Raw genomic sequence first — 6,760 nt, 5'->3', positions numbered from 1 at the left:
GTATATCCCGTTCCAACTGATCGGCAGAATTGTGTCAACAGCCGAGGGGTAATCATCTCTTGTCAGTCGACATTCTATTGGTCCACACTTACCATCAGGTGCACTGGGGTCACTTTACCATTCACGCATAAAAAAAAAATACAAAACGAAGAGAACAATCAACTTGCTTCACTTATGAAGTTGTAGTTTGTTTTTACAAACTGCCTTCTTCATCCTTGTTTAAGCTATAATAATTAGCAATATAAAATTCTTTATCACATAAACAGCTCTATATTTTAAATTATTAAACTCAAAGCTTATTATTTCTAATAATATACAGTAAGATTTATTGTATCCTTTATTATTTTAATAGTTTCTGGTATCAATTTAATTCATAGATTTATTGATTCCAATTACTTATTGGAAGTATTTTGCTGTATATTTAATAGAGTTACATTAATTTCATTCCTATATTTAAAGTTATAAGAAATCATTTTGCAATGCATATGTTACAAGAAAAAATGATTTCCTCTGTATAATCCATTTAACATTGAAATTGTTATTGATACCCTCCACGTGTAATGAATATATTTTTACATAATATTATGTTAGTGTTTCTTTTTTTTTATTGCTTTGAATACCGAGAAGAGCTTGCTGTTCGCCTTATAGTAGGCAATACGACCGCCTATAAACAGTAGAAACTCTATGCAACACCTTGAATTACAAAGTATTGTTTGGTATTCCACTGCGCTCGTCATCCTGCGACATGGGATGTTAAGTCTTATAAGCCAGTAGTTACACTGACTACAATGTTCTTCAAACCGGAACACAACAGTAATTACTACTTGTGCTTGGCGGCAGAAATAGACATGGTGGTACTTATCCAGGCGGACTCTCACATATGTGAGACGTACCACCAGTAAATGATTTACATATGTTAGTATGTTGGAATTACCATCATGTTCAAGATTTATCTTTATTTCTAATAATTATAATGACACTTTTCTAGTTAGATTTCAAAATAGTGTCCGTAAATAAGAGTTCTAAGATTATATGCCTTTGTAACGCTCTTGACTCTGATTGGAATCTTGCCAATTGCTGTTAACCTTGACTATATCGTCAAAATAATTAGCAGCCGCTTTCTAGAAGACATTGAATATTAAGAAACCAGAATCGCTAGGCCAAATGTAACTTTACTAATAAATGTATGATTCCCCCTGTCCAAATTTCAGCCACGACGGTCAATCTCAATGAAGATCAGCTAGATACGCAGGAGATATTATAGTGTACAAGTGTGTGCGCAATACACAGGTGCAGTCTCTGTTCCGTCACTCTTATAGTCCGGTGAGAGGGTAATCCGAAATGACTGGAGAGAGATCAGGCGCAGGACCAACGGCTTAACGTGTTTTGCGAAGCGCGGGGTCATCACACCGCCAACTTTCTGACTCCGAGCTACGACTGAGTATTTTTTACACATTTTTTATCTAATTGAATGATAGGTTAAGGAGGACATTCGCTTGATTTTTTATATAATACTACAAAACTACGGAACCAATTGCCGCCAGCAGCATTTCCGGCCCTCATGATCTTCAAAAATAGAACGTATTCCCATCTAAGAGGCCTGCAAGGCATCCCTATGCGTCCTGATATTGCAGATGTTCATTGGAGGCGGTATTCACTTACTATCAGGTGAAACGTATGATCATTTATTTCCTCCAATTAAAAAAAAATATGTTAGATTCACCTGTCCTTAAATAGAATAAACTGTACAGAAATTTAAGTTATAAATTACTTTAGAGAACTGCATTACGTTTTTCACAGTCTCATTGATCCTTGCAATCACAATTACTTTACCGGTTATCTAATTTAAACTCCAGACCGCCTATATTCCGATAAGAAGCGGTAACTTCTACCCAGGAATATCTCATATTAAAGATGAAAGAAACAAAAGATTTATTGCACACAAACAGTATAACGTGCAAATAGTAACAAAACAAGAGCAAAAATATAAAACTAGAAAAAAAATTATACCTATTATGCCAACAATGGAAACCCTTATTTAACTTGTTGCTGCAGTACCAGTCTAATACTGCAGCGCTGATTTTCAGTAAGACACCCCGGATGCTGTACGGACACTAAGTAGGTGATAAAAGATAGATCAACTATCAATGGAAATCTTCTATCATATTACCTCATCAGGCGAGTCCATTCTATCATTATTCTCATCATCCGAAGTCTCCAATCCAAATCCATTTGAAAACAGCATATTCCTTGGGTACAAAGAGTAGCAATCAGCAACATTCCTCCTTCTTTTACCGAGGCTCGCCAAAAAAGTCTTATACAGCTGTGTCGGGAGCAAAAACGGTGGTCTAGCATTCTGAAAGCTATCTTTGAACGCCAAATTCTGATTCCTAAACGGATTTGTGAAGTTGAACTCTGGCATGAACTCTTTCTTAATAAAATCAGCCATTGGGTGAAGGGACAGTGTATTCTCTGTGTAGTCTAGAGCAGTGTTACTCTGATCCTCTCCAGCACCATTTTCAACATCGCTTAGTTCAGAATTAACTTCGCTAGAATTACTATCGTTTTGCTCCATATTCTCTTCAGTATTGAATTCATCAAATTCTTTCTTCATTTGCAAATCTATAGGATTCTTAAATACGTTTGAGTTTGAAAGTTTCACTGACATTCTTCTTTGCACTAACTTACTTCACAATTGTCTATATAATATTAAAATAAAAATATATATCTTCGTAATTAGGTATTAATAGGAACTATCGTTGGGTTAGGTGGTGCCTGGACCGAAATTGATAAGATTTAGAGCATGTTACGATAACACTTCACCCGCTTTTTTGAAGTAGTTATCGCGTCCTGTAATTTGGTTGATCTTAATTTTAATTGCTTTCAACTTATAAGAAGTTTGTTTTAATAAGACTTATATAATTAGAATATGCAGAATTACTTTTCCGAAAAGTAATTAAAAACTTTAAAGCTTGTAATTCATAGTTATTAAATTGTATTTGGATATTTAGATTTTACTTATTCTAATTAAGGTTAATATACTTAAATGTTCTGAGGACATAAATTATAAAAAAAAAATATTCAAAAATAGTTTAAATTAGTTCAGAGATTGTTAAAATTACTGAGTGTATTAATAACATATCTATTTTCCTTTCTAATAAACAATAGTCAATGTAATTTGTAATTATTTGTAAATTATAACCAGTCAATACAACCTTCTCGATTCCTTTAACAAATTTAGAATTTTCTAATTTGAAACAGTAAGATACAGATCTGAAATAACAGTCACTGTTATAATCAATAGACTATTCATGTATCTGGGCCGGATATTTTGGGTAACACTTATATTTCTAGGGTAGCAGGGCGGTCTGGACAGTTCGCATGCCCTAAATATTGTCCCGTTTCGGTAGTATGACATTTAAAAGTTATGATAAAATCAGAAAAATATTTTTATTTCGGTGTTTCATATTCGCGTAAAAATAAATAATTAAATATGTTCTCATGTTTTATTTAGGACTTTGCGGTTATTATTTTTTTTTCAAATGATTAAATATTATTTTGTAAAATATAATCATGTTTGTAATTTGGACAGTCTTAGTGTAAATTATTTTTTTATTTGCATTTCAGTTATTATAATGACGTATATTATTTATAAAAACAAATTAAGAATAAAATGAACTTTATAGTGCACAAGAAAAGCTGATTCTACAACCGTAGATATAAAGCTCGAAATGAGCTTCGCGTAAATTATAATTAAAAGCTCTGGGTCAAACCTGCAAGCCCTACAAACCTAGTTATCCACAACAAATCTCTGAGCGCCCCGCGGCAACCTTCAGGCCCTTATTCTCACCCTTTAGGTCGTAATAGTCTGAACCTTCACTTTAGTGTTGATCTTTGGAATTAGATTATGAAAACGAGTTTTCCCAATTGATGCTTTTTGGAGCGATATTTTGGTATTAGTTATTTTTAAACATTTTTATTAAAAATGTGGTATAATAAATTCATTTAGGTTAAGGTGTGTTCAAATTACATTTTAGAATTTCTAGAACTATCATACTTAATATAAATCCTTAATATACTGATTTTGATTTTTAGTACGCAAAGAATATTTTACGTTAGAAACATATATTGCAAAATAGACACAATACAATATTATTCTGTTTTTGTTGTTCAAAAATATCAATACAAATATTAATTGAATATATATAAAACAAAAAATTTATGAAATAACGAAAAGTAAATTTAAATTTATTATTTCATATAGAAAAATTTTAAATAAAGGAACATAAACCTTTTTTTTTAAAACCAAAATTTGTAACTGTCATTATCACAATACGAGGAATGTTCAGAATTTGTATTTTTATTTAAAAAAAATTATAAATAAAATAAAATAATTGAACAACAGAATTTAAACAACAGTGCAAATTCTTAACATTTAAAAATAGAATACGTGTTTTCAATTAAAACTCTTGAATGAGGCAAATATAAAAGAACATAATTTTCTATTTACTCCAATAAGTGTGACAAAAGTAATTTCGACATTGCTGATAAGACGTCATAATTACAGACGTCGCGAAGTGAACGCAAGCAACAATCGAATACCGCGAATTTTTTCAACATAACACGCGATACTATTATCATGGAAACTCGGAGACAACCACACCGACAGACGCACACAACCAAGCACTCATTAACGTACACATTTACATCACTAATGCACGCGGCACGTGTTTAGCTGACCATTAACTCGGCTGCAATCAAAACTTTCAATTACGAATTAATCTGTACGCTCACTAAACGGCTCTTTTGGCGCGAACGACATTTTTTTCCACACCGCCCGCGTTTTTTGTGACATTTTTTCGAATTTGGAACGCATTTTTCGAAACGGGTGAAGTGTTCTGAATTTGAATTCCGAGCGGCCGGCGCGACCGATCGATTACGATAAAATTTTTTATAATTGAATTTTTATTGTCTATTTAGTTTTTAATTTTTTTTATAAAAATTGGAATTTTAGAACGAGCAGTCTTTACCGCGAGGTATTCGCTATGGAACTCTTCCCGTGAGGTTGCTGCAAGGAAAAGCATTTTCCCAACACATAGAAGGTTTTCTTCGGTGTCGCGCATGTGTGGCGTTGTACGTACAGTGTAGTGCATGTGCGCGTGTCTAGACTAGACCCGTTGTGTACGTGGGCGTGGAATCGTGTTTTTGTGTGAGTATTTTATGACTCTGAGTGCATCCCTTTCGAGCTGCATGCAATTTATATGTGTGCACTTTATTTTTTTTCTAAACGGCGCAGTTCTGTGTGTACGGACGGACTTTTCTTGTACGGGTGTTCTGTTTTTTCGTATGTGGACGTAAGAGTTTCAATCTTATTTCGCAAATGATAGGAATGATTTTCGTTTGCGTCGAGGAAAATGTATTTTTCAGTTTTATATCGGCGATATGAGAATCGCGGATAGCAAAGAAAATGTAAGGGGAATAAAAAAACGCATGCATCGTACATTTTCAGGTAGACACATTTTTCTTTAACCCATTTATAGGATGTTTTTGTGTGTGTGCATCTGGGTGGCGGGTGGCGAAAGGGTTGCGCCAGAGGGTGGGAGCGGGGGGGAGAACATATAAAAATGATAACGCATCGCAAGACGGCTGCTTTTATGGTTTTCTTTATTTTTTAATGTATTTTTTTATTGATGCGAAGGAAGGTATTGGCTGTAAGCTGTCTGAAGACGGCACTTTGATAATTTTAAAATGTCAAAACTTGGAGGTACTAGATATGAAAGGCGTGAATAATAATGTGAAATATAAGGAAATATTATTTATGAACAATATAATAGACTTTATAACAAGCCACTAGAGTTGATTATATCTGTCCCATTATTTCAGGAATCGGGAAGGTTCCTGGCTTCCTGGTATGTTTTTAGCCAACTTGACAGCATGTGTATTGGATCAAGTAACAAAATTCTGACGATTTTTTGAGAGGCGACTTATCTGACGAATTACTTAGCATTAGTTAAAAGTTTTTTTAGACCCGTAAAAAACAAAGGCATTTAAGGTGAACCCAGCAAAACGGAGCATTAACATTATTTTTAAAATCTACGTTATAAATCTATGAAAAATCAGATTTCTGCAATATATTGCCATAATTTTGGTAGTTTCAAATTTATTGTAATGTCGATATTGTGTTACTATAAAAATTGACAAAAAATGATAATTCTGTGCATATACTAAAGTACTTATCATTTTAATTGACAACCATCACTTGGATGTTTTAAAATAGTCCTAATATTGATTTTAAAGTGAATAATTCCGTAACTCGTGCGCTGATAATGTACGGAACGAATGCTCAGAGCAGTTTGCCGGGTAGATGGTCTTAATATGTTTAAATGTGTTTATTTTAATTATTATCATTTTTGTAAATGATTAGTTATTTTGTAAATCAATTTACTATTTTTTTGTTCAGGGCAAAAAATATGCCCCGGGTGAGGATCGAACTCACGACCTTAAGATTATGAGACTTACGCGCTGCCTACTGCGCCACCGAGGCGGATACAAATACATCAAAATTAGCGATTAGTTTCCCTAATACTATTTTTTGGGAGCATAATATTTATTTCTGTACTGGAACAACATTTAAACACAATAAAATTATTTATTACTTTATTTACTTAGATATTTGCATTTTAATTATTAAGTATAATGATATACAGTGTTATAATACAAACTCTTCTGCCCCGTTAGTCTGTTTATCTGCATAGGATAA

The 6,760-nt window shown here is 33.2% G+C and overlaps 1 non-coding gene across 1 annotated transcript; it reads right to left on the bottom strand.

Moving 5' to 3' along the window:
* Window positions 1-6,471: 6,471 nt before the first annotated feature.
* Trnam-cau lies at window positions 6,472-6,544 on the bottom strand. The gene has a single exon. It is a non-coding gene; the product is annotated as a tRNA-Met (tRNA).
* Window positions 6,545-6,760: the final 216 nt, after the last annotated feature.

This window comes from Manduca sexta, chromosome 3 (genome assembly GCF_014839805.1).
Source record: "Manduca sexta isolate Smith_Timp_Sample1 chromosome 3, JHU_Msex_v1.0, whole genome shotgun sequence".
NCBI lineage: Eukaryota > Metazoa > Arthropoda > Insecta > Lepidoptera > Sphingidae > Manduca > Manduca sexta.
The sequence above is the reverse complement of the archived record's forward strand: the minus strand, read 5'-3'. Positions and strand labels throughout refer to the sequence as shown.